General features: G+C 33.2%; 1 long non-coding RNA gene across 4 annotated transcripts in view; it reads left to right on the top strand.

Moving 5' to 3' along the window:
• Positions 1-263: 263 nt before the first annotated feature.
• LOC112644004 (uncharacterized) overlaps positions 264-19,097 on the top strand; it is a 106,498-nt gene continuing 87,664 nt past the window's right edge. For all 4 annotated transcript variants that reach the window (XR_007411772.1, XR_003126049.3, XR_003126050.3 and 1 more), the window contains exon 1: positions 264-440. This is a non-coding gene — a long non-coding RNA (uncharacterized LOC112644004). The remainder of the gene's footprint in view (positions 441-19,097) is intronic.

Below are 19,097 nucleotides of genomic sequence, written 5' to 3'. Positions count from 1 at the left end.
TTATATTAGTCCTAGATGGTAAAGGATATCTCAAGTCTCTCAATGGACCAAAATATATTATTTTGCATATATTATGTAAACTAAAATAACCGTATGAAACATACTGGAATTGTTTTATTCTCCATGTTTTATAGAAAACCTCCATGTTTTATAGAAACCGAAAAAACTAATACTATGTTTCATCAGCCCCTTTGTTGATAAGGTTTGGGATATTGAATTCTTATCTACCAGTTAAATGTATTTACAGATTAGAAGGCAGAAATTCTAAGACTGTTAACAGTTGTCATTGCCTACCAAACTCATGGATTTCCATCAGCAGTTTCTAAAATTTATGCTAATAAGATTAATATCCTGGATTTAATGAAACAGTGTCTATAGAGAGATCTGAGATCTGGCATAAGATCTGAGAAATAGGTCCCTGTACTTTTGGAAATTCTAAGGTACGTGGACTAGGACATGATTTTCCCACTTTTAATAGTTTTTATAAGCTCTACATTAAATTTCTGTATTAAATTTCTCTCTGATTGCTCACCCATCAGAGTTTTTATATCCTCTTCCAAATTCATTAACTATCTATTTGTAAAATATTAATTTAACTATACCTTAATGAAAATGCAAAATATAAAAATAAACTATCCCTAGAGTGATAAATTTAGAAGAATTAATGTTTTTCTCTTGGAAAAGACTTTTTTATTTAAACTATTATGTAAATATAAATTTTAGTAGCCTTTGTTTCTTAGTGAAAGCTTTTCATAGTGCAGAGGGAGGCATTTTCATATGCTTACCACCAGGAAGATATTTTTACGGTTGAAAACCAGCAACTAGATAACCTTTTGAATTGCACTTAGAGTGTCTTCAGAGGAGAATACTATACAACAAGTGCATTTTAAGTGTGTCCCTGTATTACTTATATCATGATGCTTAGGAGAAAAAAAATTAAAATTTTCATTCTAAATGTCTATCAACTCACCTACTATTGATACTTTCTGTCACAGAGTAATAGTATAAAGTTGTTGTTCACTTGTAAATAGGTATGTAAATAGTATATTGACTTTGAAAATTATATTTAAGAAATATGTGAGCTTTAATAGGAAAAAAATCTACAATAATTTATATTCTTTATTTTTTTTAAAGTTTTAGAATAAATTTATTCCATTATATGGTCTAAATTATCCTTTCAATATTATTTCTCACAATTTCTCTGTGCTCATTCTTTTTTTTTAAATAAATTTATTTTTTATTGGTGTTCAATTTACCAACATACAGAATAACACCCAGTGCTCATCCCGTCAAGTGCCCCCCTCAGTGCCCGTCACCCATTCACCCCCCACCCCCCACCCTCCTCCCCTTCCACCACCCCTAGTTCGTTTCCCAGAGTTAGGAGTCTTTATGTTCTGTCTCCCTTTCTGATATTTCCCACACATTTCTTCTCCCTTCCTTTGTATTCTTTAGATGATCATATGTAAGCCCCGGATGTAAAATTTTGTTCTCTAGTATTATCATACACTCAAGTCTCCAAACATTTCTTTTTAAAGATTAAATTTATTTATTTGAGAGAGAGAGAGAGAGAGTGTGTGTGTGTGTGCATCATGCATGTGAGAGAGGGAGCATGAGGAAGAGAGCATGTACAAGCTGGGAGGGGAAAGGACAAAGGAAGGACAAAGGAAAAGGGAAAAGGAGCCTGCCTTCTCATCAGGGAGCCAGCTGTGTGGGTCTTGGGCTGATCCTAGGACCCTCAGGCAATCATGACCTGAACCTAAGGCAGAAGCTTTATTCACTGAGCCACTCAGGCCCCCAGCCACCCCACGTAAGTGTACCTAACAGAATTTCTTCCATTTTCCACCTTGAACTATGTAATATTAAAACTTTAGGTTCAAATTTCTTCACAAATTATATCTACTGCTTAATTTCTGGAGGCCTTCCCAAATCAATGACAAATGCTGGAATTTGGTCTATAAGACCAACTGCATCACTGTAGCTTTCTGTTTAGTGTGTGTATCAATAAAATTGGATAGTAGAATTTTCTTACAAAAGAAAGAAAATGAAGAGTGGCACTGTGGATTATAAAAGCATGGTTCCTGAATGGAAAACATGTTAGATTTTATCTTTTGAGCAATAACATGACTGCATCTGGCATCTCTAATGTTCTCATGTGAATTTTTCTAATAATGCAGCTTCCTTTCAGAAAGTGAATTGACATATTGTGTTTTCTTAGAAATTTTGAACATTAGAGAAGTGGGTAATATTTTTTAAAAATTCTGGCAATGTTTTTAGGTTAATTACTTGCATCTAATCTTCAGAATTAAGCCAAATAAAATGAAGTTTTAGCAACCCACTATTATTGGGTCATAACATAGCATACATATTATTATGTGAATCATTTTGTTTAAAATTTATAAATTTGACTTATCTTTATATCATTCATCATGGCATTAATATAGGCCTGGATATATATATGGATGACTATATCTGTATATTATATAATATTTATTTTCTATAGTACTTAAAATATGAGAGTAGAATTTTTATTTTATTTAGCATACTTTATGCAAAGTCCATTGTAGCATCATCCCATAAATACATGATGAATGAATAAATAAACTATGGATGTCTGTATATTCTATATATGATTTTTTTTCTAAATTCTATGAATATAATATGAGCAAAATAGTTGATCCCTGATTCCACAAAGCTTGAATCAACTGAGGGTAGACTTTCAATCAAGCTAGAAATCCTCTTTTTTTTAATTCCCCTATAAATTGGAAAGTAAAAAATGATACTGATGCTTCTAGGGAAAAAATGGAGTAAAGTGGATCAAACAAACAAAAATGAGGAAAAAAATCAATATATTGGACAAGAAGTAATGACAGAATAATCCCATAAAAATGGGAAACTAACATGGCAAGTCTACTATTATTTGTCCCTACAGCCTTGATGGACTTTCTAAACTAAGGAAAAAAGTGAAACTGCCTGAGTTGAAGAGAACAAACTGACAGACTGAGAGGAAAAGTCAAGTAGAATTCACAGAAAAAATACTAGAGAGCAGAAAGCTGCCAAGAGGGATACATTGTGAGAATTGTATAGAGTCCTTCACAAGTATTGCACAGAGTGCTGACCAGTATGTTCACGTAGAAAATAGCTCAAGTGGTGAAACAATCATCTGAGAGGATTAAAAGTGCCATCTTATGTCTTATACAAGCATGGGCTAGAACTTGTTCCCACCAAGCAGATGAGTTATGCTCAGAATTCAGGGACCACTGGACCTGGTGCTCAGGAGGTCCTGCCTCAGTACTAGGGAATAATTTGTTCTAATATAAATGCTGCACTGCCCTAACAAAATTTCTTAAAGTAAAACCTAAAAGAATCAAAATTATTTTATTGACTTAACTGAATTCAAGGAAAAACCCAACAAAGGATAGGTAGGAAAGGATGATTCATAGATAAGTAGATAGGAATAAAAAATATCTGATACCCAATCATGGAAAATCACAATGTCTATCATCTGATAAAAAATTATAAGGCATGCAAAATCCAGAAAAATATAACCCATAGTTAGGGAGGGAAAAAAATCAACCATCAACCAACCAAAATTGATACAAAATCTATACAGATATTCAAATAACCAGAATAGTAAAATGAAAAGTTATCATAATAGTATCCCTAATGTTCAAAAATAAACAGATATATAAAAAGTGTCAAATTGGAATTCTTAGATATGGAAGCTATGATGTTGGAAATTAATAATACACTGGTGTGGTTAACAGCTGAATTTATATTGTGGACAAGAAGAGAATTGAATTTGAAGGCATAGCAATGAAAAGAAAAAGAGGACAAAAAGTAACTTGCAAAATACAAAGAATTTGAGTTAACTGTGAGAACATTTTAAGATCTATATGTGCAAATAGAGTCCCCAAAGGAAAAAAGAGACTGGAGAGGATGTCATAATAATATTTGAGAAGTTAGTGACAATTTTTCTAATTTGATGAAAACCATTAACCAGCAGATGTGAAAAGTTCAACATTTCCAAGCCTGAAGAAAATTAAACGAAATCTTATCATAATCAAACCACTCAAAAGCTGTGGAAAAGAAACAAAAATATTTAAAGTAGGGACAAAAGACATGTTACCTAGAGGACAAAGACAAAAATTATAGATTTCATATTGGAAAGAACACAGATGAGAAGAAAGTGGAACAATATCTTTAAAGTCAAGAAAAAAATCTATCAACCTAGAATTCTGTGTCTGAAAGAGTTATGTATTAAAAGAGAAAAAATCCCAATGATTGGTAATACTATCTCCAACAAAAATATTATTTAAATTTCAAGATGCAATAAAGACATATAAAACTTATAGAATTCATCCTCAACAGACCCATATCATAGGTATAGGTAGTCTGTCAGGCAGAAGGAAACTGACATATCAATATGTATTAGCATGAAAAATATTAGAAACAGTAAATATAGGTTTGAATATAAAACATTTCCTTCCTATTTAAATATTTTTTAAAATATTGACTATTTAAACACAATAATAACAATATATAGTCAGGATTACAATATATATGTTGTATATATGTCATATAGATATATTACATATGTATAGTTTATATATATTATAAGACCATCATAGCATAAAGTATGTTAAGGAAGAAATAAAAATATTTTTAAATTCTTACGTGTGAAATGTATCATTTGAAAATAGACTATGATAAGTTAAAAGTATTATAAACATTAAAGCAGTCCCTTTATAACAAAACATTTATATACAAAAAATAAAATGTAATCATAAAATATACTCAATTCAAAAAATTAAAAAAATACTCAATTCAAATCAGAAAATTATCATAAAGAGAACAAATAGAATAGATCGAACAAATAGAAAGAAATAGCAAAATGGCACACTTAAATCTAACCTTATGAATAATCAGTTTAAATATAAATGGTGTTAACATCCCTATTTAAAAAACAGGTATGATTAGATTGGCAGGCAATGATGGTGGGAAGGAGGACTAGACCTAATTATGTACTGCTTATGGAAACACACCTTGAATAAAGATGATAGGTTGAATTTAAAAAATGAGAAAAACATACCGTACTGACAATTGTTAAATAAAGTTGAGTGTCATATTACCATCATTCAAAGTAGGTTTCAGAACAAAGACAATTGTCAGAGATGAAGATAATTTCATAGTGATCAAGGAGTCAAATTCAAGAGAAAATAATAAATCTAAATATTTATATGGCTATATTCATATGGAACAAAAACAGATCTGCAAGGAGAAACAAATACATATTTATAGATGACGATTTCAATACGTTTCCTTCAAAAGATTATACAGAAGTCCACAAAAATTATAGTTGGAATTACATACCTATTAGTGAAAATAAAATTTCTGATACTAGTGCCTAAAACTAGTAAACAAAAAGTTAGCAAGAAGATAGAAGTACTGAGCATTATAAACCAACTGTACCCAACTGATATTTATGGACTATACTATGAGGCCAGCATTACTCTGGTACCAAAATCAGACAAACATATTATAGGAAAAGGAAATAACAGATCATTAACTGACAGAACATAGCTATAGGGGAACCTGGGTGACTCAGTGGTTGAGCAACTGCCTTTGGCTTGGGTTGTCATCTCAGGGTCCTGGGATCAAGTTTACATAAGGCTCCCCATGAGGAGCCTACTTCTCCCTCTGACTATGTCTCTGCCTCTCTATGTCTCTCATAAATGAATGAATAATTTTTTTAAAAGAGCATAACTATAAACATTATGAATAAAATTGTAATGAATATGTGCAACACTGAACAGTACAAAATACTCCTGAGAGAAAGGAAAGACATAAATGGAGAGATATACCTTGTTGAAGTGTTAAAAGACTTAAAACTGTAAAGATACCAATTTCTTCCAAATTGTTCTTTAGTAGAGGTCTATACACCTTTCTGTGTAAATAGAGATAGTAAATTTTCTGGGATTTTTTCAAATCACTCAGTCTCTATCACAATTAAATTTACTCCTCTGGAGCAAGAAAGTAGCCATACATGGTAGGTGAATAAATGCCATGGCAGTGCTTCAGTGAAACTTTGTTTACAAAAATAGACTACTGATGTAGTTTGGCTAGAAAGTTTTAGTTCATCAATTCCTTATCTCATCCCTGGTAGTTTGTCAATTCCTTATCAATTTCAACAGCACCACTTCCAAAATATCAAAAAAGTTTCTATGGGCACTTTTAATGAAAATTGAAAAGCTAATTTTAAAATTAATTTGGAAATGCAAAGAACTTAGAAGAGCCATAACAACTCTTAAAAATGATAATGATGGTGACCAATCACTGCTTCATTTCCACTCTTATTATGAAACTACAGTAAACAAGCCAATATGATATTGTCAATATAGACAAGTAGAAAAATAGAACAGAAGAGAGGTGAAAGATTGTGGTCACCAATTACGACGTGGGAGTTGAGGGTTTCCTTTACACCAACCAGTAATTATCCTACACCAGCTAGATGTCCTACAACTTAACTCAATTTTGACACTCCTTACCCTGGGCTAGCATCAGAATCCACAAATTCTAGGCTCTATCCCACAAAGCTGCACCTCCCACACATATTTCTCATACTTCTGTCACCAGTTGCCAGTCACAAGTGCATCACCTGTCCTTCTGATCCACCAGCTATAGATCCAATAGATAGAAATTTCCAGTGCCCCCCTCCTTGGGTTTGATTAGTTTGCTAGAGCAGCCCACATAACCCAGAGAAACATTTCACTCACTAGATTACCAGTGTATTATAAAAGGATATAACTTAGTAATGGCGAGATGGAAGAGATGAATAGAACAAGTTGAGGTGAAAGAGTGTGGAGAACTTCCATGCCCTTTCCTGCAAAATCTCCATACAGTCAACAACCAGAAGTTCTCCAAATTCTCCTCTTTTGGGTTACAGGGCAGTCTCCATAAAATTGGTACGGTTGATTAAATTACTGGCCAATGGCAACTGCTTCACCATCCAGCTTCCCTTCCGTCCCTGGAGGCCAGGGGTGGGACTCTAAGCTTCAATCTTCTACTTATAAAGTTGGTTCCCCTGACAACCAGCCATCATGGAATTCAAAAGCCAATTTATTAACTTTGCTGTTCTCATTTTCTAGAAAATTTCTAAAGCTTTAGGAGCTCTGTGGCAGAAATTGGAAGGAAACTGAATACATATTTCTTATTATAAATTACAATATCACTAAAGAGTTGTCTTAGTCCATTTTGGTGGGCTGTAACAAAAATACCACAAATTGGGCAGCTTTTAAACAATGTAAATGTATTTCTCATGGTTCTGGAGGCTGGGAAATCCAAATCAAGGTGTTGGGCAGATTAAGTGTCTGTTTCCTGGTTCAGAGATGGTAGTCCCCTTGCTATAATCCCACATGGTGGAAGGGTCCAAGGATCTCTCTGGGGTCTCTTTTATAAATTTCATTCATAAAGGTTCCACCCTCCTGACTCAATGAACTCCCCAAAGCCCTACCTTCTATCACATTGGAGATTAGGTTTTAACAATGCATTCTTTTTTCCTTTTTTTTTTAAACAATGCATTCTTGAAGGGACACAGAGATTTAGTCTAGAGCACAGGTCTATATTAGACATTTATATGTATAGATAAATGATTTCTGAAAAAAAAGATTGAAGGCAATTTAGTGAGGAAAGAACAGTCTTTCCAACAAGAGTTGCCAGAACAATTATCCAGATGCATATACCATCATCCATATACAAAAAATAAACTCATATCCATATCTTGCTTCATATGCAAAAAATTAACTAAAAATATATTATAGGCCTAAAAGAAAATTATTATATTATTTATTATTATTATTATTAATTATTATTATTAAATTATTATAGGCCTAAAAGTAAAATAAAACTTTCAGAAGTAAGCATAGGAGGTAATTGTTATGCTTTTGAGTTAGACAAATAATTTTTAAATATAGCAAAAGCATAATCCATGGACTTATAAATCAAAATTCATGAAAGTTAAACATGATAGTAATGATAATGATGACTTCTGTTCTTTGAAATATACTCTTAGGAAAATAAAAAGACAAGGTACAGACTAGAGAACATATCTGAAATTCATATCTGATAAGAGGCTTATATTCAAAATATGTAAAAAAACCTGAACAATAAATAACAAAACAGGTCATATAGAATGGTCAAACTATTTGAACAGATATTTCACTAAAGAAGATATGCAAGTGACAAGTATGTGGAAAGATACACAATATTATTAGTCCATGAGGAAACACATATTACAATCACAAGGAGATACCTTCATTTGCCTGTGAGAATGGCTAACATTAAACTATAAAAAGTGTTGTTGAGTTAGTGGACCATATGGAACCCTCATGAATTGCTAGAGGAAATGTAAAATGGTACAATCACTCTGAAAAACAGTTTGTCAGCTTCTTAAAAAGTTGAACGTGTACTTAACCATGTTTACACATTCCATTCCTGGGTATGTATCTAAGAAAAAAGAAATTCACAGGATTGCCTATAATAGCTATAAATTGTTATTTTTTTTTCAAGCCAAGTAATTTTATTTTATTTTTAAATTTTTAAATTTTATTTTTTTGGAATTTTTAAATTTAAATTCAATTTGACAACATATAGAATAACACCTAGTGCTCATCCTACTAATGCCCTCATTAGTGCCAATCACTAAGTTAGCTATAAGTTCTTATAAACAAACTTGAATCAAATCCAAATGTTCATGGACAGGGAAATGGATTAAAGCTGTGGTATACCCATTCAATGGGACATTATTACAGAAATAGAAGTGAATGTACGCAAAAATATAGATGAATTACAAAATAAGTACCTAAAGTGAAAGAAGATAGACCAAAAAGTGTACACAATGTGTAATTTAGTTCTCTAAACTACTGAAAAATTCTATTTAATCTACAGTGATGAAATGCAGTTCAATGATTGCCTTCTGGGGACTCAGAATAGGCAGGTGGAAAGGATGATAAATGGGTTTCAGGAAACTTTGGAAGGTGATGGAAATGTTTTATTTCATTTTTTGTGATGATGGATTCTGTGTAGGTGTGTATGTGCGTGTGTGTGTAAATTAGGCACCAATCATGTGGTAGGCACTTTATAAAATTAATCTCATTTAACACCTGACCAACCCCCAAGAAATCTTTAAGTGGCATCATGACATTCATTTTACTAACAAAGAAAGAAACTCAGAAAAGTCACAGTTGCAAGGTTTACATATATAAAAACATATTTAATTTTATCCTTTAAATATGTGTAGTTTATTATATGTTAATTACCCCTTGATAAAACAGTTGAAAATTATATGTGAGCAGAACTAAATAATGTTTCACATGATCAGAGGATAAGAAATATATTAGAAGTACACAGGCATAGCTAAGCTTAGACATAAACATGAATGTAGGGTAGACAAGCAAAGTCAGGTAAAGGTAACATGCAGAAATGGCAAGGGAGGGGCACCTGGGTGGCTCAGATGGTTAAGCGTCTGGCTTTTGATTTCAGCTCAAGTCATCATCTCAGAGTTACAAGATCAAGTCCCACATCAGGCTACTGGCAATATGTGGCATAAACATGGCAAAGTGTGACCATCCTACTCTCTTTCATCATATTACTTGGGGATTACTATTGAACAGAGCATGGAATATGAGTATCTAGAAAAAGGGCTGGAGGAACATGTTCTTAATAAAAACTTAATACTGTTTGGATATCTAGTGTTTAAGTTATTTTAATTAATCAAGTTTGGAGAAACACACAACCCTATGCAGCAGAATTGGAGAATTTGAGAAGTGTGCCATATTCTTAAGTACCCCAATGGAGAGTGACTACTCTTTAGAAGATACATTGTTCTCATAGTAAAGCACACTTTGGGCTAAAACCTTTGTTTTCAAGTACATCGATGATATGACTCAAGCTGTTCTGTAATTGCATGATTTCAGGATTGTTTTTCACTGATGTGACCAAATCTTTCCAAAGTAACATGTAATGGAAAGTTGAAAATTGTTGCAGTCCTATAATAGATAGGTTACAAGTAATTACCAGAATGAGTCACCATTCCAGATAGTGAGTAGCATTGATTTTTAGTCCGTTAAGGATTTATTCTTTTCTTTTCATTTAATATCTGAAAATCTTCAATAAAGAGATGGAGCTATTTAATCATAAGCCTTTAAGACAATGACATATGGGATAAATGAATCCCTTATCCTTTTAAAATATATTTAAAAAACATGGGGCTGGAGACAAACTTATAATACCTTTTTAATTCTATCAAGATGTCAACAATACTTTGGGGTGAAAATGCTTCATATTATTGTTAAAACTGTAGAAAGATCTATAGATAGATTGGTGTCAAAATTAAAAGTGAGCTACATACAACCATTTTATCCTGTTATTAATGTTTTATTAAATTTTGCAACTATTTTCATATGAATGATAAAGCCAGGAGACCTACTCTACAGAATCAAGATAGGCTGACTTGCTTCTAGTTTTGTCCTCTAAACTATGTCTTCTTATGATGTAAATATTCTTTATGATGAAAATATGTCTAGGTGCAGACATAGAGGTGAGGAGCATGCTCCCTAATTGATGGAAATCATTATAAAATAGACTATTATTTTTTCAACTAGTATGTTTAAGATTATCTTTAATATTTTATATAAACAATTTGAAACATTTTTTTTCCTTTTACACTTAAAGCAGCAGTTTGTATGCCTGCGTACACTATTGTTATATATATATATATATTAGTTAGGTAATCAGGGAATGCTGAAGTACTTACCTTTTCTATGCTTCTCAGAAGTGTCTCCCTGAAAACAGCTCTTCATTTGAACAACAAACATTTATCCCACAGCCCTAAATGCCAGGCATTATGTTAGCCACTAGAATATTGACAAATATTGACGAATAAAGACAAAGTCTCTTTCCCAAAGGAACTTGCTGGAAGTGTTCTGTGGTGATTAAAATAAAGAAAATAAAGAACACTGATTTTTTTCAGTAATTATTTTCTAAATCACTTGTGGGCCACTGTTGGTGATTCCGTGAAAGAAATGGGGGCATGAGTAGTACATATTCATTCTGATCCATGTAATTACATATACAGATGATTCACTAGTCATGATAGATCCTTGAACTTACTTGATCATATTTATAAGTGGCTTTATCAGTTCCTACCTCCAGGACCTTGTTTAATGTAAATTTTCTGTCTTCAATTTCCTTTTTTTTTTTTAAAGATTTTATTTATTTATTCATGAGAGACACACAGAGAGAGGCAGAGACATAGTCAGAGGGAGAAGTAGGCTCCCTGTGGGAAGCCTGATGTGGGACTTGATCCCAGGACCCCAGGATCATGACCTTAACCAAAGGCAGATACTCAACCACTGAGCCACCCAGGTGCCCTTCAATTTCCTTTTTTGAGAGATAGGAATAAAATACAACCTATGTAAAAGGTAGTTGTAAAGATTAAATAAGATAATTTATGGAAAACACTTATAATCATCGCTGGTGAATGTATCAGTAAATGTCAGATCATTTTATGTTATTATTAAATATCAAGCAAAATATCATTTTTCAATCTTGATTATTCCAATGGATATGAAAACTATATCAGATACTGAATAATATTTTTATATTTATAAACAAAACAAATAAATATTGTAAATATCCAAATGCCTCTTTTACAGATTTGCCTTCTAGTTGATAACGATTATATTCCTCTAATGACTGAAGCATCCTTCGGAAGTCCTGTAACACTATACATCGTAACAGTCACCTTTTATTTTTATTTTTTAAAAAGATTTTATTTATTTATTCATGAGAGACACAGAGAGAGGGGGGTGGGGCAGAGACACAGGCAGAAGGAGAAGCAGGCTCCATGCAGGGAGCCCGACGTGGGACTCGATCTCCAGACCTGGGATTACGCCCTGAGCCAAAGGCAGATGCTCAACCACTGAGCTACTCAGGCTCCCAATATTCACCTTTTAATTACCAAATATTTTCAATGTCGCTATACTTTCTTCTACTTTCTTTTTGTGCCAATTCTGTTTCCCGACTGGATTTTCAGTTACTTCAAGGCAAGGAATGCTCATATTCTCTTCTATCCTCCTAATATGAGTAGATCTATAAACTAGTGAAACATTTCTAGGTTTTATTTTAAATAATTTTAACTGTAAACATTGCTTGAAAGAAAATATTAAGATAAAAAAACATTGGTGTTTATAGAAGTTATCTTTGTGAAAAACAATTGAAAAAAAATGTTGATTGAATGTATGAGTTCTGGCATTTTATTTTCACAATAACCTGCAACGAGAGTTGTTACTTTCTAAATTTTACATGGGAGAAGCCTGAGGTTCATGGAGGTGAAGTACTGTGCTCCGTGGAGCAGAACAGCATAAGAACACAGAGCAAAAAAGATTTGTCTAACTTCAAAGCTTAAAATGTCAATTAAGAAAATCTCCAACAGGGAAGCCTGGGTGGCTCAGCGGTCTAGCGCTGCCTTCAGCCCAGAGTGTGGTCCTGGAGACCCGGGATCTAGTCCCACATCAGGCTCTCTGCATGGAGCCTACTTCTCTCTCTGCCTGTGTCTCTGCCTCTCTCTCTCTGTGTCTCTCATGAGTAAATAAATAAAATCTTTTTAAAAAACTCTAACAATGTATAATTGATTTTATTAATTTGTACATGTCTCCATTTCCTCAAGCTGTCCTTTTTTTTTTTCATTTCAAGAAATATTCTGGGATATAAATACTGAGAATCATATTCAAATTTTGTAGGAAGAAGCAATGAAACATTTATATCGTGTTTCTGTTTCTTAATGAAATAGTCCTCCTTCCACTCTTGCTTGAGAGAAATGCCTGTATTAAGTATCTTCATAATCTTACAAAAAAGACTGATTCAAACAAACAAGCAAATAAATGTTTCTGAAATTTCAACAACATGAGTTCAGTCAAGCTTATAATTTAATTTTTCCTACACATCTTTTTTTATGTTCTATTTCTGATCAGAGGGTTATGTCTTTATCATATGGCCTAAAATTCACTGTATGAAACCGAGCTCAGGTACAGCTTAAACAGGAAATGAAAAGGAAATTTACTGAAGAATAAGTTAAAGAAAAATTTCAGTTTCATGTACAGAATGTTGGTACTTTCTGCCACAGGAACTGTTGATAGGATATTGGTTATTTAGCAGATTTTCTAATGAAGTAATGAAGCTACAAACTGGATAATTTCATGTAATTTTTGTTCTCTGTGATTTTTCCCAAATCTGAAATATTTGATGGATATCTGCATCTTCAACTATATTATAACTCTTACATATTGTTTTACATATTTCTAATATAGCACTTAGAACATCCCACAATTATAGAGTACACTCATCTTCAACTAAAATGTGAATGTTCAAGTACCTGAAGAGTTTTATTTCCTAAGGAAAAATGCCAAAAATGAATGAGTATGGTCTACACAGGTAAGATGAAGTAGATCTATGAGGTGGGGTTGGAAGAAGAGGGAATTACATAAGGGTGGAAACTTTATCTAAACCTGGAGAGGTCTTCAAAGCACCATAATTTAACAATTTGGGATTTTGTAACAACCTATTTTCCTTAGGAATTAAGTCTCTCCCTCCCTTACCACCCTTCTTTTTTTTTAACATTTTTTTTTAAATTTTTATTTATTAATGATAGTCACAGAGAGAGAGAGAGAGAGAGAGAGGCAGAGACACAGGCAGAAGGAGAAGCAGGCTCCATGCAACGAGAGCCCGATGTGGGATTCGATCCCGGGTCTCCAGGATCGCACCCTGGGCCAAAGGCAGGCGCTAACCTGCTGCGCCACCCAGGGATCCCTACCACCCTTCTTTTTCTGGCAAATTGATGTTTAGCCTTCAAGACTAATTTTATATACTGCATTATTATTCATTTATAAACATGAATAAAATTCTACCTCTATCATAACATTCAACTTATTCCAATGTGAATATTTTACTACACTTCATTTATGTCTTTTTCTTTGCTCAATATCTTGTTTTTGTACTGTACCAGCGCCCTTCATTTCAAATGGTTGTGTTGAGCCTGGTAGTCTTACTACGTTTTCTTCCCCTATGTTGTATCTATAATTTATGAACCAGGAGGGGTGAATTATGCTCTCTGCCATCTATAGAGTTTGCATTCAGACATATGGTAATAGAAAGGCCAATCCGAGACTTTCCTGATAACAGAATGTGGGATCAAGACCTGAGCCAAAGACAGATGTTTAACTGACGGAGACACCCAGGCACCCTTAGGCTGTCCTTTTTCTGACAGACTTTTCATGTCTTTTTAAGAGACCTCATTATCTGCCTCCAGCTATCACAGGTTAGACTGGAGATTAGATAATCAAATGTCCAGTGGACTTTCTGAAAAAGCTGAGATTTGAGTCAGGGAGTTAGAAAACAGGTTGTCATTGGTTTCTGGATAATAAATTCACATGATGAGCAAGGCACAGATGAGTGGAGTAAAATACATACATTATACCCAGCTCCTGCACTTGGAGCTTGACGTAATGAGTAAGACTGTTTCGAGAAATTTCCTTTTTTGAACATGATAACATGTATCTTATACTTTTGATAATTACATGAGGCAGTGTAATATAGTAATGTTGTAGTTTTAATATATAGAAATACATGTTTATTTCTATATATTTATGGTGACAAATGGTGTAGAAACTATTTATCTTCCTAGTATTTCTTTTATATATATAGTGGAGAACTTCTGGTTCCCATTCATATTGTTATTTTTTTCTTTTTTTATTTATGATAGTCACAGAGAGAGAGAGAGAGGCAGAGACACAGGCAGAGGGAGAAGCAGGCTCCATACAAGGAGCCCGACGTGGGATTCGATCCCGGGTCTCCAGGATCTCGCCCTGGGCCAAAGGCAGGGGCTAAACAGCTGCGCCACCCAGGGATCCCTCATTCATATTGTTATAAAGAGATTGTCAACTACTATTGCCTAATTCATATGCTAACCAATGAGTCTAAATGTCTCCTGACCCTGGAAGGAAGTGGTGCATGATGTGGGCCTTGCCAGTTACTGTATGACATCTTTTTGCATCATTGGGTAAAAACACGAAGCTGAGGCCAAATACTAAGGCAAGACTATTGGTGGAGAAATAGTATTTTTCTCAGGGGGATGGGGAGTGGGGAGTAGGGAGGGAGCAGATTTGTTAAGATGGGAAAATATTTAGTTCCTGGGATACTGTCTGCCATTTCTCCTGCCTGACAGAGAAACTTAGTTTATAGGATGATTCCAAGCTCAAGAGAGATAGACACCTGAGATGAAAGGAGAGATTTGATTGCGTGTTTTTTGTTTTGTTTTGTTTTATTTTTTATTTTTTATTTTCTACTCCTGGTTGAGACAAACAACAAAACACCTTAGGCTGCATTTAGTATATATTCATACCTAGACCTTTTAAGAAATATTTTAAATAAGATATTTTTGCATACTTGTAGGCCTTTGACTAAAAATCTTCTGTAGGTTTAGAGATAGAAATATTTGTTACTCATAATTATATCACCAGTGACTAGGCTTATTGTTGACAGTGATCAATCCTTGATAAATGAACATGAATGAATGTAAATATATTAAGCTATTAGTAGGCATGCTTAATCATTATTATAACATTAATAGGATTATTGTTCAGATGAGATTCTTCTTTAAGATTTCTCTTCTTTTCTAAAAATAAATCTACTGTATGCCATATTTAGAATCATAGGTGCTTCATAAATTAGGACAACTTAAGTTCTAGTTTAAATTGTACATATGTGTCAAGAATATGAGACATATATGTTGTCCTTTATGCGTTCTGTAGTTTAAAAATATACCTCACAAAATTATATGTGCAATGAGAGAAAAAAAGAAAAATTATGAAGGGAAAAATTAAAGGCCTAATGTGATCTCTTATAAATATGTGAAAATACTATTAATTATTGTTATGAATTACCAAAGTTATTGACTTTTCAGAATAACCAGAATATGAAGAGAATCTAAAACAGCTTTTTAACAGTTAATTTTTAAAGAACTATACTCTAGTGGTTTATATTATTTAATTTCCTTATGCTGAAAAATAATTTTAACCTATAAATTGAAAATAATAACCCTCATCACCCAAATGAATTTAGAAAAATATAGTGATAAAACAGGTCACTGACATTTCTAGTAAACATAATTATATGAGTAATTGAAAAATAGTGTATTTTGAAAGATGAAATTTTAATATTATAATATATAGCATGATTGGAGGTTTCAACATGTTTTAATTAGAATATAAATGTGTTTTATAAAACTTAACAGAATACAGCTTTATTGTAACCTCCATTCATTAATATAAAGCTTGTATGCCTGCTTATATCACCTCATTTGCATTTAAATGCATTATATATATTTTAGGGGAATATATATATTAGGGGAATAAGACAGGCTTAATTATATTAACATGGCCCTAAATACAAGTATATTACACAAATATTTTCATTAAATATTTTTGTCTCCAAAGAATTTTTATACAAATGTCTGTATTTATATATATATATGATTTTCTTATGTATGTTAAGAAAATAGCAGTGATTCTTTGTGCTCAATTTTCTGATTGAAATATAAGTGACATATTAAAATGTAGTCATCATTTAAATAAGAAAATACAACATGATGTGAATATATAACAGGTTCTGAGGTCAATAACTCTAGATTCAAATCCTATCTCCTTTAGTTGTCACTGACCTGATTTAGAGTAATTTTTATAAGCATCATTTTCTTAATATGTAAAGTAGTAATAAAAATATCCTTTAGAATATATCAGTTGGAGTAAGTGAGATGATAAATAAAAGATAAAAGAAATATATATATATATATATGGAGAGAGAGCTCTTAAACAGGCTTCCTGTTCACTACAGAACTCAACACAGGTCTTGATATCATGACCCTGAGATCATTACCTGAACCAAAATCAATAGTTGGATGCTTAACTGACTGAGCCACCCAGGTGTCCCAAAAGGAATATTTTCTTTTTATTGCTGATATATACTTATAAAATTGAAGCTACATTTCTACTTTTTATTTTCTTTTGATTTCAAAATTCTGTAATAGGACTTCTGTTTCTGGGAAGGTGAGGTAGACGCAATTTTCCTTATTCTTTCCACTAAGTAAACTTACAAGCTTGGCCTTTATAAATAAAACAAATATAGGAAATGCTGAATGGTGGAGCAAAGACAGATGAATAGAGGTAACAAGCCTTAATGACATAGTATCAAAGAAAATTCAGTAAAGTATATAAAAGTAATTATACACCATGACCAAGTAAAGGCTTATTCCAGACATGCAATGCTGGATTAATATTTTAAAACCAATCAATATAATTCAAAAGAAGAATTATATGATCTGATTTATCAATGTAGAAGAAAGCATTCGATAAAATTCAACATTCATTCAGAGTGAGAAAAAATATTTGCAAACTACACAGCTGACAAAGTACCAGTATCTAGAATATAATAAGAAGTCTCAAAACTCAACAAAAAAATGCAATTAGAAAATGGGGAAAATACATGAAGACATATAAACAAATATATACAGTTGTTTAAAAACACATAAAAGACATCAAACATAATTTACCACTAGGGAAATACAAACTACAATGGATATTATTGCTCACACATTAGAATGGCTACAATTAAAAAAGAAAAAAAAAGTGACATCAATCTGTCCAGGCATTTGGAGAGAGTCTGCAAAGGAGAGAAGTGTCTGTCATAGAAGGAAGAAAATCAGGAATGTGGAAGTTCTGAAGGCAAGTGATGGAGTTGTATCAAAGAAAAGGATCAATGTACTATGACAGATGAGACTTATAAATCAATCAAGATAAAGACTGCAATGAAATGTTGGATTTCATGACATTGAACTTAATGATCTCAAAGCAGTTGTGGTGGAATCATGGGTGTAGCACTTGTGACAACCATAGAAACAGAACCAGTAGGAGATACAGAGGAAGGAATTAATTGCAAAGTATTTGCTCCTGCAATTGAGGATGCTCACTAAGCAAATCTGAAGTACATAGGGCGGGCTATTAGGAAGAATAGGCTGGAACTTCCTGCAATAGCTGAAGCTGCAGTTGAGGGGCCGAATTTCTTCTTTTTTTCTGGGAAGTCTCAGTTCTGCTCTTAAGGCCTTTCAGCTGATTGAATTAGGCCAATCCTGATAATCCAGGATAATGTCCTTTACGTAAGTCAACATGAATCACATCTATAAAATACCTTCACAGCAACGTCTAAATTAGTGTTCAATTGAATAATTAGAGACTTCAGCCTACTCAAGCTGACACATAAAACATGGCCATTAGAGGGGATATGAAATGCATATAAAAGAAAATGAAAGAGGAATTTAAGCCATCAAATAAATCAATTCAACAAATCTTACAGCAGAGAGGAAATGTGTCAGTAAAAGCATATTTTAATGCAGCTGTAAATGATCCATTGGAAAAAAATAATATCAGTTTCAGAAGTTAGAACTGCTAGATCAATATTCTTAGGTGTTTGGGACCCTTGGGTGTCTCAGGGGTTGAGCAGCAGCCTTTGGCTCAGGGCGTGATCCTGGGATGTGGGATGGAGTCCTCATCGGGCTCCCTACAGGGAGCCTGCTTCTCCCTCTCCTGTGTCTCTGTCTCTGTCTCTGTCTCTGTCTGTCTGTCTGTCTCTCTCTCTCTCTGTGTCTCTCATGAATAAATAAACCTTTAAAAAATATTCTTAGATGTTTGACGGGGGATTGACTAGAGCATACATTAAAGTATTGGCCTCAGACAGCAGAAGGAAAGTGTGCTTCTCATCAGAGGAATTGATGCATTGCGTATGTGAAATGCTTGTGGTCATTTAATAGAAAATATGGTGGAAATAGATGTAAGTTCACCTTTTTCAGGATAACAGTAAATAAGAACATCAGTGGAGAATGAGGTTAGAGGAGTCTATGACACTAAAGTTGTGAGTAGCGATGAGACCTTAAATAGCCACCTGGAGGTTTGGGGATATTAAGAGGCTTGGGAAATGAAGCAATTAGGGCACAC

The sequence above is a fragment of the Canis lupus genome, chromosome 1 (genome assembly GCF_003254725.2).
Source record: "Canis lupus dingo isolate Sandy chromosome 1, ASM325472v2, whole genome shotgun sequence".
NCBI lineage: Eukaryota > Metazoa > Chordata > Mammalia > Carnivora > Canidae > Canis > Canis lupus.
The sequence above is the reverse complement of the archived record's forward strand: the minus strand, read 5'-3'. Positions and strand labels throughout refer to the sequence as shown.